Source organism: Castor canadensis, chromosome 5 (assembly GCF_047511655.1).
Source record: "Castor canadensis chromosome 5, mCasCan1.hap1v2, whole genome shotgun sequence".
In the NCBI taxonomy this organism is placed as follows: domain Eukaryota; kingdom Metazoa; phylum Chordata; class Mammalia; order Rodentia; family Castoridae; genus Castor; species Castor canadensis.
Genome location: NC_133390.1, coordinates 65,214,095 through 65,229,678, shown reverse-complemented (window position 1 = coordinate 65,229,678; position 15,584 = coordinate 65,214,095). Strand labels below are relative to the sequence as shown.

General features: G+C 35.4%; 1 pseudogene; it reads left to right on the top strand.

Annotated features, from left to right (window-relative positions):
* Window positions 1-1,451: 1,451 nt before the first annotated feature.
* LOC109677611 (T-complex protein 1 subunit alpha pseudogene) lies at window positions 1,452-3,900 on the top strand (annotated as a pseudogene).
* Window positions 3,901-15,584: the final 11,684 nt, after the last annotated feature.

Here is a 15,584-nt window from a genome sequence, read left to right as displayed (position 1 = left end):
TTCATTCAGTTTAATTGTTTGTATTTTGTTCTCATTTGACCCTGGGGACATTAAAGAAGGCAAATACTCAAGAGTTAGAAACTTCAACAGGATGTCCTTGGGGCTGAAAAAGTAGGTTTGGGTAGAAGGAAATGGGAATCTTAGTTTAGTGTTGTGAATTAGAACCAACTGGAGACTCCCAAATATAGCATGCCAGAGATGTTGTATGAGCTAAAAGAAGTGTTGTTTAGCTCTTATTTGTTTCTAAAGTCTCACATGGAATTTACATTTCTTAAGAAAAAGAAACAGAATGTAATCAAGTATTACACAGTTGCATAATCTAAACTTTTTAACAAAATAATGTCAGTAGGATAGTAAGTTCACATCATTAATAGACTTACTTCATTCCTTTTAATCACCAGATAACACTCAGTCTGTTTCTTTTATAGATTTATATTGTTTCTAGAGTTCTTATTTCTGTTATTTGGTTTATTCTGTTTTGTTTTACTAATGCAAGGAATGTTGTAATCAACCTCTTTATGTACATAGTTTGCAAAATTAGTAAATATTTCTGCAGGCTAAATTTTTAGATGTAGAAATCTTGGGTCAACAGCATTGCCAAAGACTATCTAAAGCATATCAATTTAAAATTTAAGTAAGAATAATATATGCAGTGTTTAAAGGTAGAGTCTTCAGTGTTAAGTAATATAAAGTTTAAAATTTTCATGATTTTGATATGTGCAAATGGTCAGTTTAGGTTAAGTTTCTTTCATTAAGAATGAGCTTGAACATTTTTCTTACATTGAGTAAGTATTGTTTTGTGCTTTGGTGAGTTGTTTGCTCAAATTTTCTCTTTTGCCTATGGAGGGGTTTTTAAGTTTTATTATTGAATATACTTATCTTTAGAATATCTTATGGCTGCCCTACTCATTTGTATTTTGATTTCCTTTATGATAATTTGGGAAATGACAGAGATTTAAATATTTATAAAAATTAATAATTTTTGTTGATTTTAATTTTCCAGTTAAAATGTTTAAGGAAAAATGTGAATTTTCCTTTTGTCCTTATATCTCCTTATATTTCATTATGTTTATATATGTAAATTATTTGTTCAATTTGAAACTTATTTTCATGTAAAACATAAGAAAGAAATCCAGACATCTCTTTTAACAACTAACTAGTTTTCTTACAATGTCTACTAAGTAGTTTACCATTTTCTTACTTGTTATCATATACTAAATTTCTTTAGGTATTTATTTCTTCATTTGACTTCCCTTTTCCACTTTTCTTTGCCAGTAAAAATTTTAAACTATTGTGGCTAAAAAGCTTTCATATTTAATAGGGTCATCTTTCCTTCATTATCATTTTCCATAGCTGTCCTCACTTTTCTATATATTGTTTTCATATAAAATTTGGGATTGAAACTTGACGTGTTGTGAAGCTGGAGGGCCTTTGTCTGTATTTGGGGACTGCAGCACTGGGGAGGTGATCCGTGTCCAGAATGTTATGGCTGGAGCTTCTATTTCTAATATTGTAAAAAGTTTTCTTGGTCCAGTTGGCTTGGATAAATGTTGGCCAATGACATTGGTCATGTCACTATTACAAATATTGAAACAACCATCCTGAAGTTACTACAGGTAGAAGATCCTGCAGCTAAAGTTCTTTGTGAGCTGGCTGACTTGCAAAACAAATTGGAGATGAACTACTTCAATGGTACTGTTGCAGCAGAACTTCTAAAAAATGCGGATGAACTAGTCAAACAGAAAATTCACCCATGTCGGTCATTAGTGGCTATCGACTTGCCTGCAAGGAAGCAGTATGCTATATCAGTGAAAACCTATTTATTAATACAGATGAATTTGGAAGAGATTGATTAATGCTGCTAAGATGTCCATGTCTGCCAAAATTATTGGAATAAATGGTGATTTCCTCTCTAATATGGTAGTAGATGCTGTACTTGCTATTAAGTACACAGATGCAAGAGGCCAGGCTTGCTATTCAGTCAATTCTGTTAACATTCTGAAAGCCCATGGAAGAAGTCAGACTTTCATGCTGGTCAATGCCTATGTACTCAACTGTGTGGTGGGATCTCAGGGCATTCCCAAGAGAGTAGTCAATCAAAAATTGCTTGCCTTGACTTCAGCATGCAGAAAACAAAAAAGAAGCTTGGTGCACAGGTGGTTATTATAGACCCTGAGAAATTGGGCAAATCTGTCCAAGAAAATCAGATATCACCAAGGAGACAATTCAGAAGATCCTGGCAACTGGTGCTAACATTCTAACCACTAGTGGAATTGATGATATGTGTCTGAAGTATTTTGTGGAGGCTGGCGCTATGACAATTAGAAGAGTTTTTTAAAAGGGACTTTAAGCACATTGCTATAGCCTCTGGAGCAACTATTTTGTCAACCTTGTTTGGAAGGTGAAGAAACTTTTGAAGCTATAATGTTGGGACAAGCAGAAGAGGAGATCCAGGAGTGAATTGCGATGATGAGCTGATCTTAATTAAAAATGCTAAGGTTCAAACATCTGCATCAATTATCTTTCACAGGGCAAATGAACTCATGTGAGACGAGACGGAGCACTCTGTACATGATGCTCTTTGTGTCTTGAAGAGTTTTAGAGTCAAAATCAGTGGTCCCAGGTGGGAGTGCTATAGAAGCAGTCCTTTCCATATACCTTGAAAACTATGCAGCCAGCATGGCTATCGCTGAGTTTGCAGGATCTCTTCTTGGTATTCCTGCTACACTGGTGCCAGGACTCCACTGATCTGGTTGCAAAGTTAGGAGCTTTTCATAATGAAACTCAAGTTAAATCAGAGTATAAAAATCTAAAACGAATTGCTCTTGATTTGATCAATGGTAAACCACGAGATAACAAGCAAGCAGGGGTGTTTGAACCAATCATAGTTGAAGTGAAGAGCTTGAAATTTTCAATAGAAGCCATGATTAGCGTTCTTCAAATTGATGATCTTATAAAATTACACCCAGAAAATAAAGATGATAAACATGGGGTTATGAAGATGCTGTTCACTCTGGAGCCCTTGATGACTGATCTGATTTCCCTCTTTATTTGTAACAATGTTATTACACATTACAGTACAGCAAGCTGTCAACTTGGAAAAAAAAAACTTAGGATCATCTTGGTACTTGAAGTTTGTGCTAGTAATATAGAAAAATGCTATCTTTATAATGTTGACTATACTGGAATGAAATACATAGTCCATGTATTCATCTTTAGTTCCACAGGCTAAATAGAGTATCTTTTAAATATATTTTTCACCTAGCTTTCTTAACAATCTCCTTAAATTCTGAGAGAAAATTGCATTCATCAAACATCTGACATGTTTCCTTTTTATTACTCATTCCATCTTTCTGGCATCATTGCTTTATCTTCTCATCTAACCTTGGAAATTTAGAAATTACACAGTAGCCCCTCCATGGTCTTAACAGCCACTTTTAGCTATGGAGAATTTAGTAAAGCAGCATTTGAATAATGGCTAATGTTTTGAACACTGTAGAGCGGCTGCCTCTCACAGCTCTTTACTGGGTGTACAATCATTACTAGTGCAGGATGGAGTGATTTGGTTGAAGTTTGCTTAAGGATCACTGTCATTATATATTTATGAGTAACAGCAAACACTATTTAGGATAAGCCATTCCCTGAGAATTGACATGCCACATCAGGGACTAGATGATAGAATTCCTCGGTCTGTATTTATGGCACTAACAATCTGTTTCATAAGCCAGCCTCTGCAAGTTAATGATCACAGTCACTAACCATTCTGTTTTCATTTTAATAAAACTTTCAAAAAGGCGAAAACAATAATAAGCAAAAATAGATGATAAATGTAATGTTCAGACTACCTATAAACCAGTAAAATCCATTTAACCTTATTTGGAAGAGTAACAAAAATATACACGTAAACCTTCAGTAGTGGCAGCAACACCTTGCATCTATATTCCTATGCATCTTTGTGTTCAGATCCCCTTTTCCAAAAGAGAAAAAAAGAATGTCTTTGCCTAAAGGAATCAATTCCTCATGCATTTTCTGTATTTTTATTGTTTGTTTTGATAGGAATAACTATCACTGCAACCTTCTAAGGTTATTTAAATAATTGCCAGAATCTCTTTTTCATTACTATATGGTTTATTTTATCAGGGTACAATTTTAACTACATCAGGAAGCATCTGGTCTCATGGGGGCACACAAACCACCAGCTTAAACTATCATTGACCAGGCTCTGCAGTTTTACTGGTGTCTACCTGCTTTCTTGCTCCATCTTATTCTTCCTCAATCTTATTTCCTGCCCTTGTACCTTTTCCTCTACTAGCAAGTCCAGAATTGCCATCATTGACACTTAAATGCACTGGTTTACTTATAAAATATGTAAATGGATTTAAAAATATTTACTGGGTGTCTGATCTCTGTCTCTGTCTCTCTGTTTCCCTCTCTCTTCCTCCCTCTTCTTCTCCTTTCCCCTCTTCATCTCCCCCTCACCCCTAGCTGTATGGAGTTTGAACTCAGGGCAGAGATGTTATCTCACTTTTTGCCGGGGTCAGACTAGACCACAACCCTCCTATTTTGTATTACCTGCAATAACTGGTCTGAGAGGCACACAGCTTTTCCTGTTGAGATGAGTTCCTTTGAGCTTTTTTGCCCTGCTGGCCTGAAACAATGATCCTCCCTATCTCAGCCTCCCTCTTAGCTTGGGATGACAGGCACACATCACTGTGCCAAACTATTGGCTGAGACAGGATCTGGCTAAATTTTTCCCTGGGCTGGGCTTGAACCTCAATCCCTCCGATCTCAGCCTTCCAAATAGCTTGGACTACAAGCATGAACCATCAATTCTTGGCTTCTCTTCTTATTTTTTTTTAAGGAGGAAATTGAAGTTGGATCTCACTTTGTTGCCCAGGATGGACTGAGACTTGCAATCCTCATGCTTTGGCCTGGTGTTACAGCTGTATGTCACTGTACCTGGCCTCTGATATAATATCAAACTGTATTTTGTCTACTAAGCAGACGCAGAGTGATTTTTAATATCTGAAATCTAATGATGCTGTAATTCTACCCATTAACACTTTTAGTTGGTATTGCCTTAGGAAATAGGGACTGGGAAGTTCAAAGAAACAAGTATTAAACTGTGTCCCAGCGGGATATTTAACCGGAGTCATCATAGTGGCACAGTCAGAGAAAGGTTAAGGTGGATGACACTGGGTAAGATTCTCTAAAGTTACTTAAGAACAATGGGGCATTCTGACGTTTCTTTGTGCTCCCTGTGGTGGGGAATCATCTTTGGAATTATGGCTGTGTAGTTTTGAGGTACATTTTGTAGGAATGGAAATGTCTCATGAAAACTACAGTATCCCAGGGATAAAAATGTGCATATTAATTGAAATATGGAAAAATATGCAATTATTGCAAGAACCAAGAAAGAATTAACATTATAATTTGGTGGTATGCAGTCCCCTCTGTTGGGCTTAGTGACAAATACCAGGAAGTCAAAAAATTGCTCCCAGGGAATATGCAATTGTGTTGCCATTCATCTGGCAGAGATGCAAGTCTCTCTCCAGGAATCCTGAGGGACCTAAGACTGTCCTTCAGATATCTAAGGTCATTCAATAATATAAATAATGTAGAAGTAAACAGGAGAACAAGAGCTTTCTTTTGTCTCCCAGTTACTGTTCCAACCAGTCCCATGATATGCTCTAAAGAAATCAGACACTCAAGGAAAGCTATCTGTTCAGAGCAGAATCCAGAATAGCAATATAAAGCTATTACATCACTGTTTCATTCTTCATATACTTTTTAATTATAGACGCATTTACCTTGTCACTTTCTTTTCTCAAGTGAGAATAAATGGATAAGTAAATCTAATCAGATTACTGTGGTCCCATCCATGATTTTCTTTACCTTTTGAATAAGGACAGAACTTCTTAACTTGGACAAAAAGGTTTTTCATAGTCAGATCCCTACAGTATCTCCAATCTCCTCTCTTGTGAGACTCCACTTTACTTCCCGGGATCTAGCTGCATTCGCTTTCTTTAGTTCCATGTACTCAAGTTCCTAGCTTCAGTCACAGGGTATTTGCACGTGATGTGCCCCCATACCTAAATTCCTCTCCTTTTTTTCATTGTTTACAATGAAAACACCCTTTGATCTTTAGTTAAGCATTAATTTGTTGGAAAGGCCTCTGACTTACTCAAATAGGTCAAATAATATTTATGTATTTTTGTAACACTATATATTCATTTTTGATGGCACCTGACATTGCTGCATTGTCACATTTACTTATGTGATTTGATAGTATCTACTCCCCTCTCTAAACTATAAATGATTTAAAAAGACAGACCTTGCCTTTATGCCTACTGGTATAGTACTAGTGCCTACAATAGTTCCTGACATGGAGTGAGTGCTAACTAAATAAGTAAATAAATAAATAACAGTATTGAATGAATGATTGTTGGTTCTAATTCATGTCTGCATTGTCACCAAAAATGCCTAGGGGTTTGGAGGAGCAGAAAATTCACTCTTGCAGATACATTTCACTGAGTTGGTTGCAAGAAGACATGAATTTTTTCTGATCCCAATAAAGTACACCATCAACTGAGCAGAACATGAGGTACTGAATTCAGGAGTGATGACACCAGACACAGAGAAGCAATATAACTTAATGGTTGCCAAGATAACATTTCAAAACCATCAAGAAAAGAGCAACAAAGAGAACCAATCAAAGAATTACAGAATGTTAACGTAGGAAGGAATCTATATATTATGCAAGAATAATCTTACTTTTTAAAAATGAGAAAGAAGAAGCCTCGCAGTGGAAACATGAATCCAAGTTTCCATACATGTAATGTATGCTGTCTTTGCCACACTGTACTGCTTCTAAAAAATAATAGCTCTGATGTATTTGGACTTTTAAACAAAAAAATTGTAAAAAAAAATAATAATCAGTGGAATTTATATACTATAAAAAGATAATCTGCAATCTTGTTTCACTCTTCCCATATAAATACATACACGAGAGACTGAATATTATCCTGAAACATACAATGTGTGGAATGGCAGTATGGCAGCCACCCAAAAAAGCTTTTACTGTTTCTGAAGTATTTGTGTGGCACATTAAAACTATTTTTAATGCAAAAGTCAGTCCTTCTAAATAAGAGATGACAAATGACAGGGTGGGAATTATAATAGATCAAGACCCCAATCTAGAAGTTGGTCAATAATCTAATCAGGGATCTCCTAGCCTTAGGAAAAGTTTTGTTTTTGTAGCAATCCAGGTTTGGAGAGATAAATTTATGTCTTGGTTTTCAGGATATACATCTTAATATAGTTCTTTCAACTATTGCAATTTGATATCCAAAATTCTAAAAATGAATTTCTTCTATATTAAAAGCAAGAACTTTAACATTGAGCTTAAATATAGAGACCACCCAAACCAAACAAATCTGCAAATAATAAAGAGAAATAGAGAAGAAAAGTCAACCACTCAACCTATATGTGAATAAGGTAACATATAAGAGTATGTTTTGAATATAATTTAAATAATTTGATTTAAACAACTTCAAATGTGTACATTCAGGTCTCTGATAAAGAATAGTAGGAAACACAATAGCATGATTCTGATAGATGTCATTGTATTCCTTTATTTCTCAAATTTATTTTGGATTGATTAGGCTACTTTTATAACCAAAAATCACCATTTGCAAGTCACCTAACATGGTAAAATACATTAGGGAGAAACTAAAATTTTTGTCCCATATCAAACTTTCCATTACAAATCTACTAATCCTGGTGTATCAATTCTTTTTTCTAGCCAATCCCCAGTCCAACCAAGGTACTTACAAAAAAGAAGAAATGAGGATTGTGCCCAAATAAACCAGTCAATTGGCAAAACATATTCATCATCAATAACTCTTAGCCAGAAGTGGATTTCTTGTTGAGATAATGAAGCATGAGCCCTTCATTTTCATGGGTTGCCACTTATTCCCTTAGAAGGTCCTTAGCAATGCTATTTTCCTAATATTGAATTCTTTCTTAAAGGGTTCCTTTTCCTGATGTATAAACATTACGTTCTGTAATATTTAGCTCTGATTCTGCTTTAAATCAAGAGGGGAAGGAAAATGTTAGAATCTCCATCTGGTTATTTCCTTTGACCATTAACACGGATCTCATTGAACGGATGTCCCCTGTCTCATACTTGTAACACTTCTAATCTTAAGTGTCCTGAATGAATCCATAACTGAATATTCTCTCATGCCATCTGTTAACTTCTGTCCACATGTGGTATAGCTAGTGATGGATTGCTCTGTAATTAGCTTACCTCTTCTCATTTCCCCAAACTACCCAAATTCTCTTTATCCATTTTCCAGTCAAATTATGAATTCTTACATGTGTTTACTTATAGTCATATGTTTTACTTATGAATCTATGACTTCTGGCTTGATACAACAATCTGTTTAATTTGCCAGTGACTGCCCAAGGTGATACAGTTCCAAGGGCAACATTTCATACTGGCTTTACAGTAGACCAAAAAAATAAAAATAAATTCCTGACTCTTAATGGGAGGTCCTCTTTTATCTCTGTTATATCCTCATTCTCTTTCTGTTTCTTTTGTCAAAGCTCAAGGGTCCAGAAGGGTAGCAGTGAACGAAGAGAAGTACTGTGTCCCATTGAATCTGTGGTTCTGTCTTGGGTCAACTTCAAAGATACCACATCTCTAAGGGAACATGAAAAGGATCCTCTGTTTAAACAAACAAACAAACAAAACCCTGCAATACTTTACAAAAGCAGCTTTTAGTGGAGGTGACAAGTGTCCCCTGGAAGGGTCTCCAAAGGTTGATTCTTAAAATGAACTTGACACCGAAAGATGAAAATGGAGCTAGTGAAACACTTTCTGCCAGGGAGATGCCACTGGCTTGGCATGGCTTCTGATGAGAGGTCACATTTAAAGGATAAATTTCTGTGTATAACTGGCAGACAAAATGACTCATATAGCACCATGGCTAGTAGGAGCCATTCTCCCAAAGGAGCCAGACTTCTTTGTCCAGGACATTAGGAAAAAAGAGAATAAATCTTTTGAATATATTCTCTTTTTTTGTTATTGTTGTGATTCTTCACAAAGCTTAAGGAGAAAAGGTTTGAAATTTTTTATTACTTTGAATCTTACTCTACCTCCTACAAGATATAGTAATTCTACAATAATAGCTAAACCTAAAATGATATAACAGGAAAGATATTCTCTAATAACAGTATTGGGCTTTAAGCACCTACTATGCAATTCTGGATCAGTTTCTTTAGAGAGTTTATATAAATACATAGTTCCATGATATCATATACTCTTCACACCAACTCCATGAAGTAAGTATTACTTTTCTTCATATTCCAATTGAAGAAAATGAGGCTCAGGATGGTTATACAACTAGTTTAAGATGTACTTAGTAAGTGGATCTAAAGGCTAAATGTGACCCCAAGTATGTGTTCCACAGTGTCACATCCTATTTGCTCTTCTTGCTACTCCAAAACACTTCCAAGCAATAGAGTAAGACTAGTGATAGAAATAAATGTTCATATTATATCATGCTATAATTCCAGACACCTGTTAATAAAAGAGAATAAACAACTATGCAAGACCCAAGAGCCAAATGTTGGAGAACTGGACACTCAAAGTGTTGATGGCAGTATCGGCAAGCAGAGAGATTAGATGTCATAATTAGAGCACTCATATATGAAGAATAAATCTGCTTCTCACTGCAGCCCAACTCTACCTTTTCCATTAGGAATTTCTGTTTGCGATCATTGCTAATGCCAGTAATTTATACTATTTCTGAATGGAAAGGAAAGGATTAGAGAGATGGGATGTTCTAACGCGATTCAAAAATGTTGCAGGTATTGACTGAAAGGTATTGTACCTGTTAGTGATAATAAATAAGAGTGTCTGGGGACCAAGTTAAAGCCCATTAGGTTACACTGTACATGCAGTGGTGTATCTGGGAAAGACAGGTATGAGAAAATTATAGCTTAGTAGGTTCCTTGAAGATAGTATATTCAGGAAACTTTCAGATTCTAAGTTGCACTTAGGACTGTATCTAATAATGAACACTGTCTTCTGAAAGCTTCAGGATGAACAGATGAAAAGCTGTGGGGATCAGAAGTAGGTTATTTTCTTTCATGCCTCATTGCATAGCCCTTAACCTGCTGCAGATTGTTTTTGAGGCTGAAGGACAATAGTTTAACAGTAGTTTCTTAACACAGTGGAATATTTGTTTTTATATCATTTCCTCCCCTCCACCTTCATTTTTATGGCAAATTCCCTCAAACACACAAACAACTTACAGTGCCAGCATCACAGCACCAGCAGGTCTGTGTGGGTTGGTTGTCAATTTATATCTGTAATGAATGGCATCTTTCAGAATGAAGGATGTACAGTATACCAGGATGTGTGGCTATATGTGTTCACTGTTGTCAGGTTCTGGCTTTGTGCCATCATGTCTGTGCAAGTACAGTTGACTATACCTGCAGCTAGCACAATGTGTATCCATGCTTGACATACTCATGGAATAATTTCAAAAGAATGTGTAGCTTAACCTTATGCACACACATACTCACATTTTATAGAAAGATAGGAAAGATGTATGCTAATAAAGCTTTTTGTCAGGGTAGGTTAGTTTTATTGTCTTCAGAGAATAAGATATTTATTGATTTGGGGGATGGTAAGTATGGACAGGCATTCCACAATGTAATTGGGAAGGGAATTGGATGGTCCAGCTACTTCTTAAACACTTTTAAAAATACTCTTGTTTCAGCTCTACTTTTACCTCAATTCCAGTGAGTGTGTAAAGAGGTCAGCTGTTTCTACAGGTAAAATTTGGAGTCTCTTAGATTTTTAACTCATTCAGTTCAGAAAGCAGCTTTCTCAATTTGGTTTAAGTCAAGTATTACTAGTTGTTCTGCTTTACAGTTTTCTGGAGTTTAGTCTCATTGTAGCCTCTGTTTTTCTTTTTTTGCCATTTACATTTTCAAAATTTCTCCTTTTTTTTCCCATCTTTTGACAGTTTACTGAAGTTTTGGAAAGAAAGAGGTAAATCTCTGTTCAACCTGTGTGTGTTTTATTCTTCAGTTTGTATCTTCGAACCTTGACCTTTCTTTGGGAAACCAGATATTATACTGCAATATCAATCTCCCTGAATTTGGAGATGCCCAGAGAAAGATAGTATAGGTGAGTTTCTAAAAACATATTCATTTCATAACTGGTTCAGCTCCAAACAGCCACTGAGAACCTGCAGGTGGATTAGGAAACACTGAATACCTTAGCCCTTATTACATGAAACTTTCAATCAGAGGCTTAGCCTGTGACTAGAAATTATTTTTATTCTCAAATACATCTTCAACCATCGTTATTAGACAGAGTATAATATATCATTTGTATAATTACTACTTTCACCTAATTTTCTTTCTGTACTCTAAAAAGACAAATTGTTGACCCCATTGCTTTGACCCTGAGGATATTTTGACTCTAAAGTAACCTTGATCTTATGCTTGTTATATAAGAAACACATGTTGGCAAATTTGAGAAATGTAACAACTAACCCAGAAAAAAATTAGACTTACAGAGAAATGATGTAAAATAAAATTTCACGTAGTGAAGCTTGTTATAGTTAAAAACTGACTTAAGAAAAATATCTCATGAGAACACTGAGCACTGCAAAAATTGACCTAAGGAAAATTAGACATAGCAGAAAACAACTGGAACAAAATGTAACTGAGAGCAGCTAAAACTATTCAATAGCATCTAGTATTGACTAGAAAATTGAGGGGAAAATAAAATACTCTTGACAAAAGTCTCAATCTGCAAAAGTGACTCGCCAAAGTGGATTTGGTAGAATTAATAAACACAACTACAGACATTAAAATCACACATATAAAATGCAGAAGCTGTAATTGATAAAATTCAATACAAACAAAAGACCTTGATCTTTCAATTATTCATTGTACGATTTACACAGAAAAAAGCATTGATCACAGTAAAGACAATTTTAGCAAAGCAAAAATGAAAGTTAAAAAATGGAAATGGTTTAAAATGATCATATGGATTATTGACCAAAGAATGAAATTGGTAAATAGAGCATGGTTCAGAAAATACTATTTCTACAAAAAAATCAATAATGTTGATATAATCTTGATTAAAACATCTTTTTTGTCAAAACTTCACTTGCCCTTACCACATCATCAAGCTTGTATCACAATTAGAACAATCATTTTTCTGTAATTGATGATATATGAAGGCACAGATTAAGAGTTCAAGAATATGTGGACCAGTTCAATAAATAGTACTGAAGTTCACAACTAACCAGAAACTGTGTCTAACTGAGCTGAGATTCTGGCTTTCTCAGCTCTCTGATCCTGTTTTGGGAGAGACATGGGTGGAATAAAATTTTGCATAAAGAAGGAGTTCAGCACCTATTTGTGGAATTTATACTTAGCCATTGAGCATCTTGTTTTTATGGCCCAGATCATTGTTCTGTTTTGTGACATGTTTGTGTGTCCCCAATTCTAATTACTTTCTGTTTGCAGTGTTTGCTGATGTTTGTTCACTAGCAATCTCACCCATACATATCTCCTGATTCCTAGTACACCAAAAGGCCAGATGAAGTTCATCCTCACTTAATTTCCAACTGAAGTTCTTTGTTCAATCTATAATGAATCTGCCTTGAGACTTGTTTTACCTTTAATCTGTCTTCTGTGGATTAGTCCTTAAACAGTGTTCAAGGTTGTGTTAGACTCAAATAGGCTAATAATTAATGGACATTTATTTTACTGGGTAAATATTTCCTAAACCTGCACATAAAATGATACCTAAATCCTAAGGAGAAATTAGGAGGTACAGTTTGTCAGAGCAAATTATACTGAGAGGTACACCAGCCTATTTTCAAGAATGCAATGGCCTGGAAGTAGCCTATGTTGTGACACCAAACTGTGCTTTTTCTGAAATTCTCCTAATATCTGCCTCCATAGAGGCTATTATTATAAGCATGATCCACTGAGTGCAGTCACTGGTTTTCTTTCTATTCTTTTTTATTTTTTGGTGGAACTGAGGTTTGAACTCAGGGCTTTGCACTTGCTAGGCAGGTGCTCTACCACTTAAATCATGGCATGGCTACAGCCTGTATTTCAGTTATTGTTTGAATGCAAATCTAGCACACAGAGGATACCTTTATGCAAAAGCAAATAAATATATCAATAAATCCTATGCCAAATATCAGTTATTTGGAATGTGCCAACTTAGGTTGAACTCATTGTTTTGTCCTTTCATTCATATGACTCTTTGAAAACTGGTTCTTTTGTGTAACCTCCTTAATCTTGCAATAAATATGTACATATTAAAAATGTCTGATAGAAAGAAGAAACGGTATCCCAAAAATGTTTATTTATGACTTCTTTGTAAACAAATATGTCTAAGAAAGTTCATTGTGAGAATATTTGTACTATGTTGTTGGAAGTAGGAACTAAAACTGCAATATTTTAAATAATCATTCCACAGTTCAAGATAAATGCATTTAAAATTAAACGGTTTTATGCTCTACCTGAGGAAAAAATTTACAAGGAAACAGAGCATAGAACTTAAAAGGGCAAGTTCAACTTATATTGAAATGAAGAAATTGAGAACCTAAAAGATCATTTAGCTAATCAAAGCCTAAGAAGTTGATGAGTAATTACCTATTTTCTAGAACAAGCATATTGCACATGCAAAGCATTGTTCAATTAAAATAGATGTCATTTGGTAATCCATCTCTCTTATCTAAGACAAAATATACATTTTCTCTTATCAAAACCTGAAAGATGGAAGACCCAGAAAGACAAGTAATTATATTTAATGAGCATGTAATATATGCTAGGCATTGTGCTATGTTATTTATTCAGCATTTAGAGAGTTGTGCAACAGTGAAATGACTTGTGTATTTACTGATCAATATCTCAGTGTTGAAAGAGTCTATGTAAATTGCCAAAGGTCTAAAATGAATATTAGGGTTGAGACTTTAAACCAGGTAACTTTAGGTTAAAATGCTTCCCAAGTGTGTTCTACAAAGTCAAAGTTAGGAGATAATTCTTCATAATGTCTTCCGGAAGGATGATTGTATCACAAACAAGAAAGCTAGAGTTAGTGTCTCTCTAAAAATGGTTCCATAGAGACATCTCACGACAATAAAGTCTCCACCCTTTTCCTAAAGGAGATTTGCTTAATTTCTAGGGGAGAGGAGGATCTAATTTCGCTTCCCATAGGGGGTGGTAGTCAGAGTGTCAGCAACCCCTTCAAAAATTAAGAGTTTGCAAAACTCCTAAACTCTGTTCTAGACTATGACGCAGTCCTGAGTACCTAGAACCTGGCTGGGATAGTGCTGCATCACTTCTATGAAACTCACGGGCAAAGGACACTGAAGTGGACATAGTGTGCAATTAGTAGGAAATTGCCTATATTCACACATCACTTTATTGCTTCCTTACCAAATGAATTTATGGAAATATGGTGAAGAAACTTGAGGAGCTACTTAACCAGTTGACATACACTAATTCTCCAAACTACAAATCTTCTTGCCAAATCTGGGGAGAAATTAATCCTCTGACAAAGGTACTGCTCTACCAAAATCAATTAATTGTGAAAAAATATATGGCACTTCCTAGCCCCATGGTCACAGCTTAGAGTTCATGGGACTCATTATAAGCCATGGGAAACAATATAGTCCATTAATGAGATACAGTAACAATGAGAATTGCAATTATTTACTAAGTTAATTTAGTTCAATTAGCAATCTTAGTAATTTCTAAAAAGCTCTCACTTTCATTCTAATGTCAGTGCTGTTTGTTGACATTCAGAAAATTATTCCTGAAATATTTCTCTATTGCTCTAACATTCTCAGTCAGAAAGGTGGCTACCATTTCTGGCCAAATGCCTACTTTTTGCCAGCTTTGTTTTTTAAATACCACGCTTTTCTAGCACTTTTCTCTTTTTTGTGTGTGGGGGGTTATTATGGATTGAACTCAGGGACTTTAGGTAAGCCCTATCTACCACTTGAGCCATGCCTCAGTTCTTTTGCTTTTATTTTGCCTTTTCAGATAGGGTCTCACATTTTGCTAGAGCCAGCTTCAGACCTCAATCTTCTTATCTATGTCTCTCTAGTAACTTGGATTATAGGCATATACCACCATGTCCAGCCTCTCCCAAGTCTTTGCAAAAATAAATTCATTCTTTCCTATTTGTGCCTTCAATTATTGGTAAACTGTAATCATCTTTACCATATGCCCCACCCAACATCTCACTAAGAGGCGTCTATGAGAAATTGTTTAATCTTGTCTCATTAACAAAATGTTTCATTTTCATAATTGCTGCAGTTTGTAGTGAATCTAACTTCATTTAATGAAATGTTCCAGCATCATAACTTTAAAATCTGAAAAGGTCATGTTGGAAACATTGCCACTAGGCTAGTCACAAACTAACACATGAAATGGTGCTCAAAATAAATTCTGGTTTTTAGCTGCTACTTCCCATAGTTCATTTGGATGTTATCTGACTATGTGCCTGAAGACAGTCCTGCTCTGCC